Genomic DNA, 8,109 nt, shown 5'->3' with positions numbered 1-8,109 from the left:
ACTGATTAACATTTTCTGACATTCTGACATCGATTACAGATGAATCGATTATGAAAATAATCGTTTGTTGCAGTTCTGCTTATTTGTTTCACATTAAGTCACACATTTTTACACATATTTATATCCGTGGACATGTTGCTACACTGTTGATATGTGGAAATATTATGTATTGCGTTCTTATGGCTCAATATTGCTAGCAATGGCTATCCCGCAATACGTTTCCTAAATAAAAAATGTATACAGTAGCACAAACACAAGAAATATACATAAGTATGCAGCGGGTTAAAATGTGTTTTTGTGGTTTTTTTAAATAAAAAAAGACAATATTTTAAACGTCTGACGGCCAGTTTTTTAGGTATACCGTGCCAGTACCCATAGGTACCGGCACCCTTACGGTTTAAAGGAAGTGAACATATAGTGTGTTCCATTTACAATAGTGGAAGTCAGAAGTCGAAACTGGTCGTTACATCACCTCCAATTTGACCATGATCCAGTTGAGAAGTCCGGGGAAAAAAAACATGGATGCAAAAGTATCTCAGGCTAGTTCTTCTTTGTTCCCTTCCTCATTAAGAGGGGAGTATGTCACGTATGAGTGGACCCCAGAGTGAGTGACAGCTGGTATCATCCAATCATAGCCTGGTCACAGGTTAAGACGTCACGTCTTAACCTCAACAGCACCGGGGCCAAATCTGGAAGCTTCAAAAGAAGAAGAGGTCAAATTCTACTCATTGACATTACAACCGGGCTGCAACTCAGTCCGTGGGAATGAGCGTCGTACCATACGCAGTTTGAGAGGCAAGGTGAACACCTGAAACAGCAGCTTCAAACACAGGGGGAACTGTTCAGTAAAAAGCCCACAGAGGGGGGAACATGTGAGATCATGTTACTTATAAAAGACAGACCACAGACCAGACAGAGACGAGGTGAACACACAGTACATTTACATGACATTTGACAAAACTTATTATTGTGTTGTCTGTTTTCAAAATTACAAACTAGTTTTTCATATTTTAGCCAAACAGAACTTGCAGTAGAGTTTACAGAACTTTTTTTTTTTTTTTTTTTAAATCAATTTTAGAATATTGCATATATTTCTAATAGGGCTAAATACAACAGTGACAAAAACATGACTAAATTTGGGTCAGTACATTGGTTGGACTAATGATGAGACTGAATTTATACTCTGTTAGCTTAAATAGTTTAATGTTTGAAAGTCCAAGATAGTAACACTTGTCATGCTAGCAACTAGCCACAAGCTAAATTAGAAACAAACTAGAGTAAAAATAGAGTATCGGAGTTGCCTCACTTCAATCAACAAATCGATTTCCAGCTAGTGCTCAAATATTGGGACATAGTAGCTATAAACTTATGCCCCGCCCTACACTAGAGAATAATTGGCCAGATTTCAGTCTTGATCAGGTCTTTCTGATAATCGTGGGTGTCTTCCGATTGAAGGCTGATTTGAACAGATTATCTGGCCGAATTTTCTCAGCACAATACATTGCAAACACAACAGCTGACGGCGTTGACAGTCTGTTTGTTGTTTATATCCTGAAGTCACATTAAATAACGATGTGAGTTTCTGTGAGATCCCAAATCCCTGGAATCTCCTCCCTGAAATGGTTTGATTTAACACCAAGTGTGTGGTCCTGAGTCTGGACTGGATCATCTAGTCTGTGCTTTCTCAGGATTAAAACATTGAAAATCGGTTACAAAATATGTTGTGTCTGTGGTCTCCGACGTTTTTTAAAATCAACTCGGATTTGAAAATCCTCTGGTGTGGGACAGGCTTCAGCTTAACTGTGCATGTAAACATACTTAGTGTTGCTCCAGTGAAGCTCGAGCAAAACCTTTGCATTTTTAACATGCTGCCGATCTAATTTAATGCAGTTGTTTAACACAAACATTAATGCATACATTACCAACTGAAATGTCAAAGCTAGTGAGCCGGAGAAAAAACAAATGCACAAAACGTCTGTCGTTTATGTCTGTAATTTAAAATCTCATTACATCTCACATCTAAAAAAAAGCTCCATGTCGTTGTGACAGAGGACATTCTGACCTTCGTCACATGTGGAGGTGCATGTGCACGGCTTTTCAATGTGGCCTTTACTGAATATATCCGTGTGCAAAAAGCATAATTAGACACGCCTTCCAAAGTCAATCCTGTTTCAGATGGCTCCTGGGAGAGATATTACAATATCCATAAACCTGTGGCCTCAGTAATTACATTCCAATTTCAATCAAGTGGAAACAAACAGCAGCAGAGCCAACCAAAAAAAAAACCCAAAAACTAACAGCTGAAAGGCCCGTCAGGCAGAGGAGTCGGGGTGTCAGCCGGTTCGGTTTGTTGAAATGTTTTTTCTGCTTGGTGAGCGGGGCTTATACTCCACCTACTGGTGGGACGGAAGTTCAGTTTGCACTTGCGCTGTCCACACACACCCAACGCGCTCTTTGCGCATGGTTCCAAAATCTGGGCTGCACGGGTTGCACGTTTATGACGAATTGCGCATTGGGTCGACGTCAGACCAGACACAATACTGTAGACAACAAAGGAGGCCGTCCAGCAGCTCTTTTTTTTTCCTGCTTGGTTTATGTCTCATATGTTGTCTCAATAAGACGTCAAAGCTTTGTATGAAAATAGACTGTGGGTGTTGAAGAAAAACATCAAGGGAGTGATGTTTTTCGTTGCTCCACCCCAACTGTATTATTTTAAAAACTCTGGTACCCCAAGGGAAGGGTGCCAAAGGGTAGAACAGTTGGGGTTGGTTATTTTGGTACTATTCCAAATAGAAACACAAAAAGATATGTACCATACCAGACCTAAGGGCTCCACTTGCTGGAAATACGGTTTAGGAGTACACTGGATGTGGTCCAGTGTGGCTGGAGTCCAATTAACCCAATCAACGTGAAGCAATGGGTATCTGTTGGGATTTGAAACGTCACACCTCCAATTACAAGTTCCCTTACCCACTAGGCCATGGACTTTAAAGGAGTAAGAAGTTAAAAAAATGTGAGGGTGATGGATGTTAAAGAGAAGTGTTGACCTTGGTAAAGAGAAGCCAAAGATAAAGATGGATGAGAGTTAGGACGGCAGCTGCAAAGACAAGGACTGGGGTTCAGACTGTAATGTCAGATGAATCAGAGGCATTCTGGGTAGACACTCCTGTTTAATATGGCTCCACAGTCGGACACGTAGGCTGAAAATTTACAACCACACCATCACTGTAATAACAAGCACCTGCAGCCGCGCTGTGAAGGAGCCGCCTGCTCTGAGCGAGCGGGCGGGCGGTGACATTGATTAACCCTGACCGGACACCGCATAACTGATGAGGTTGGATGTGATTTAACTGTGAAATTCTTCACACGTTGGATGGAGACTTAACAACCTGCGCTGTTCAGTTACAGCCACTTTTTGACAAGCGCTGGAGATCTGCCACTCCTAAAAGTAAATCACAAGCACAGAGATTCCCGAACCCAGATGCTGAAAATCACTCAGGGAGAATGTTGAGTCTCAGAGGCCTGCTTTAGACTTGGAATTAAAATGCATTTTCTGTTGGATTTGAATCGGATATTGCCCGACCACTTGTCAGTGCAGGGGTAAATACACTGAGACATTGAGGATGGATAGTTGGTGGTTTGGCCGAGCTGCCAAACCACTTCAGGTAGTGGTTGGAGACACATTGTGACCACATTGAAGTCTCCTCTGCGTTCATTGCATTTCCAGGATGTCCTTGGTACGTGGTCCACCAGGGTGTTTTTTTGACAAAAGGGATCAACAAACTTGATTGGCCGTGCCACGATGTGGTGTCTGAGAGATGACCGACAGACGCCTCCCACATTGGCCAAAACACTTGCTGCACCTGATTGGATGAACACTCATTGGCGGTCTGCTGCTGGATTTTAAGCCAAGACCAACATGAAGTGAAGGTTCAAAGTCATCCAGGTCATCATCATCGTCTGTGGTTAGCCGTACAGTCTATCACAGGGCCACACACAGAGACACACAACCATCCACTCTCACACCTACAGTCAATTCAGAGTGTCCAATTTGCCTAATCCCCAAATCTGCATGTTTTAGGACTGCGGGAGGAAACTGGAGAACCCGGAGAAAACCCATGCACATCGAGGAGAACATGCAAGAAAGGCCATTGTTCTAACCGGGATCATGAAGCCGGGTCTAACCACCAGTCGAGGTATGACCTTCAGCCCTAACTGAAATCAAAGTAAACAGAACATACAAGGAAGGAAACCTGCAAAATAAGACGTAAAAATAAAACACAGAAAAACCCAACCAAAGAGAATCAAAAGTCTAAATTAATCAAAACATGCTGCAGGGGTCAGAGTCCTTGTGTCATGTGTTCATAACTTCATGAATGTTTATCCATGATAAAGTGTGTAAATCCCCCCACGATGAAGCCAGCTGGCTCTGACGCCGGTTTATTCCAGTCTGTGCTGATGTGTGTGAGCAGCAGGTGGACGACGTAAGACGAGCAGAAACGTGTTTCGTGGCCAGCGTTGCTGGAGACACCACTGGGGGTGGATGAGTGAGTGAGGGTCTAAATAAAGTTGCTGCTGATCCCACAGCGGCTTGCGCCATCACTCACTCCAGCTGTGAATGAGGTAAATAGACACGGGGGTGTGGCAACATGTGAAAGCAGCACACGCACACACAACCATCCCCGGGGAGGAAATACAGCTTTGAAAAAAAGAAGCAGGTGTTGCACCTTTATTTTAATTCAATATAATCTGATTGGGAGCTGAATGGATTCAGCACTTGCTCTGTTTTACTGAATCAGTGAGAAAGAGACACGTACACAGACGGGCGGAGGTTTGAATCCACAGAGGAGACTTGAGTGAGTCACGACTCCTCTGCCCAGCAGTCTGTGTGTGTATGTGTGTGTGTGTGTGTGTGTAAATCGCTGTCTTCTGTCCCCTCCTCCTCATCTCTGTCTCTTCTTTTATACAATAAGCCGCAGACCTGTTGCCAAGGTAATGTCCTGTGTTGATGGGTCCATCTCTGTGTTAATCACTGCCTAGCAATGATGGCTAAAGACACACACACACACACGCCCGCTTGTTTTTATATCTTAGGGAGGGCACATCAGAGACATGATGCATTCCCTGCAGTCCTCATGGAGACCAAAACCTGGTCCTAATGAGGCAGAACCTCATTTCTAAGGAACAAGTTAAGTTTAGGACTAAGATTTGAATTGTGGTTATGCTTAAGGTTAGAGTAGTAGTAGCTATGGTTAAGATTAGTGATAGAATGAAAAGTCAACATAGTATCCTAAGAAGAATAGTTACACAAACCTGTGTGTGTCTTTGTGAGGACATTAACGCTTATAAAGCCCAGGAAGTGAGGACATTCTGTCTGGTCCTCACATTTTGTCGTACCATAAAAATGGCTGTTTAACAAGTAAGACCTGGTTTATGGATTAGGGTTAAGAGAATACATCATGTGTTTGAGTGTCCTCACTAAGAACGCTGTGTAAGAATGTGTATGTGTGTGTTTTCTCATGTTTTGGGGACCTAAAAATTCATCTTAGGACACTGTGTTGAATTTCATTCATTTGGACAGACTATCACTAACCTTAACCATAATGACTACTACGCTAACCTTAACCTTAAACTAACCATACAACGTGTCTTCACCTAAAAATGCAATAATTTATGTTATGGGGACTTGATTTGATTTTTGTCCCCATAAAGAAGAAAGGTCCCCAGAATGTGAGTGTGTAATCAAATTTAGGTGCCCCACAACATGAGGACCATATAGCTGATAAACCGTACCATAAAATGGCTGTTTATGGGCTAAGACCTGGTTTTAGTGTTAGAATTGGGTTTAGGTTAAGGGTTAAGGGAATACATTATGTCTATGAGTGTCCTCACTAAGTATACTGTGCAAGAATGTGTGTGTCTCTGTGTGTGTTACAGTTGTGACTGATTGTCATGTTGTGGGGACCTAAATTTGATTACACACTCACATTATGGGGACTTTCTTCTTTATGGGGACAAAACCAAGTCCCCATTAGTATATTATTACATCTTGAAATGAAGACAAGTTGTATGGTTAGGTTAAGGTTGGAGACTCTGTGTGTGTATGTGTGTGAGTGAGGTTTTTTTTGTAGGAGACGTTTTTTTCCCCCTTTTCTACCTGAATTGCAGCAAATCAGAAAAATCAATAAGACACTGGCAGACGAGAAGCTCCAGAACAGATGGATGGATTAACACACACACAGCTGTCTATTTTCACTCACTGCTCTGATAACAAAAAAGAAAAGAAGAAACAAAGATTAGAGGAGACGACGCACAACTGGAGCCTTTGACGCTGTAACCACGCAAATAATTAAAGTGGGGAATTGACAGCAAATGAAAGCATGCGTCTCATTGAATGTCCTCTGTGCTTGGTATAAATGGAATAAAGATAATTAAACTTGAAGCAGACTCTCATTCATTTATGTGATGCTAATTATTCACAAGGACAGACAGTAAAAAAAGTCTATTTTCTGCGACTAAATTCCTCCATGACTACGTTTCAGAGGAAAATGCATATGCGTATATAATTATTGAGTTAAAGAACAATAATTATGGTTAATTTTAACATTATTGGTGTGAAGATAACATTTTGCCAGTATATTAGTCTCTTTTAATGATCTTGATTTCGCATGCTCTCAGACAGTGGTTCCCAAACACTGGCTCGGGTCCCACAGATTGGTCGCAAGTTAACTTTTTTTGGGTCCCTGAACAAATTTTCCCTAAACTTTTATTTAATTTTCATCACAATGAGGTCAACAAAAACGGGTTACGTAACCGTGAGCTCATCTTTAACGAATCGTTAACTAATGATTTGTTAATCGTCGGTAAATATGATACCTTATTTTAAAATGTGTGCTTTTTCTACATGTTACATACCTGTACTTCTTCTGATGCAGATTATTTTTCTTCTTTAACGAAATATGTCAAAGATTTGTTGTTCTTTTAAAAAGAAAAAAACAAACAAAAAAAACCCATACAGAGGAAAGTGTTAAGTTAATAGTATTAAACACTATTAATATTGTTATTGCCTACATATTACCATGGCATGGCAACTATAAACAGAGTGAACACATTATATAAAAGCAGATGTTTTTCTTTATTCTGTTTTTCTTTGAAACACTGTGCCACTGCGACTTTGCCATGATTAGTTTTGAGCGCTTGGTCAGTGCTGAAGTGCATTCTGATTAAAGGGCCTCACTTTTAAATCAAAAAGAATTCAGGTCACATTTTTGTTCAAGTGCAGACAGTGTTTTCAGCCCTAGGAACTCAAGCTTTGAACAGGAAAATAAAATAAAAAATAAATGAATAAAAGAGGCGAAGAATGAGGTTAAGATCAAACCCTGCCTGGTTTGTGGAGACCTCAGAGTCTCAGCCGCGTCTCGTTTGTTTTTGAAAACCTTGATTTCTTTCCTTTCACCTCATCTTTAATCCTGACACAACTCCAGAAACCTCGTCCACCGTCACTGTCGTCTCCGTCTCATCATCAAAGGCTGAATGTGTGGTTATAATCAGGCCGACACAGTGTCTGCTCTCTGCTCTGATAAATTAGTCGCAGTTGGACGCGGTGGCTTCAGCCTGATGGTGTCACATCTGTCACATGTCTCCTACATCACACTCACAGGTGAAGACACACAATTAAAAAACATAAAAACATTTATTATTTTATGTTTTACCGTATATTGTGCACTCAAAACCTTGAGTCATCGGTTGCATTTGAAATATGGACATCCAAATATGGATTTAAAGGATTTAGAAACTTGACATAAAACTATTTTTTGACCGCAGCTTTGAAAAAAATAAATGTCCTAAAATATCCCCCCAAAGTGTCTCTTTGACGTGACACTAATCACAGGGACGATAAAGACAAAGCTGTGCCAGTGATTATCGTTTACTGCCCATGCTGCGGCTTCAAGTTAAAGCGGCTTTAAATCTAATAAAAATATCTCGGCGGCTCTGGACAACACATTACAGCAGCACCGAGTGTGAGCTTTGATTGTTATTGTTGCTCTGAGCAGCTGCATAATGAGCCGCCTCTTTTAACGCCCATTAAAACTGTCACTTACTGCTTTT

This window comes from Solea solea, chromosome 7, assembly GCF_958295425.1.
Source record: "Solea solea chromosome 7, fSolSol10.1, whole genome shotgun sequence".
Classification (NCBI taxonomy): domain Eukaryota; kingdom Metazoa; phylum Chordata; class Actinopteri; order Pleuronectiformes; family Soleidae; genus Solea; species Solea solea.
Note: the sequence above shows the minus strand (reverse complement) of the source record.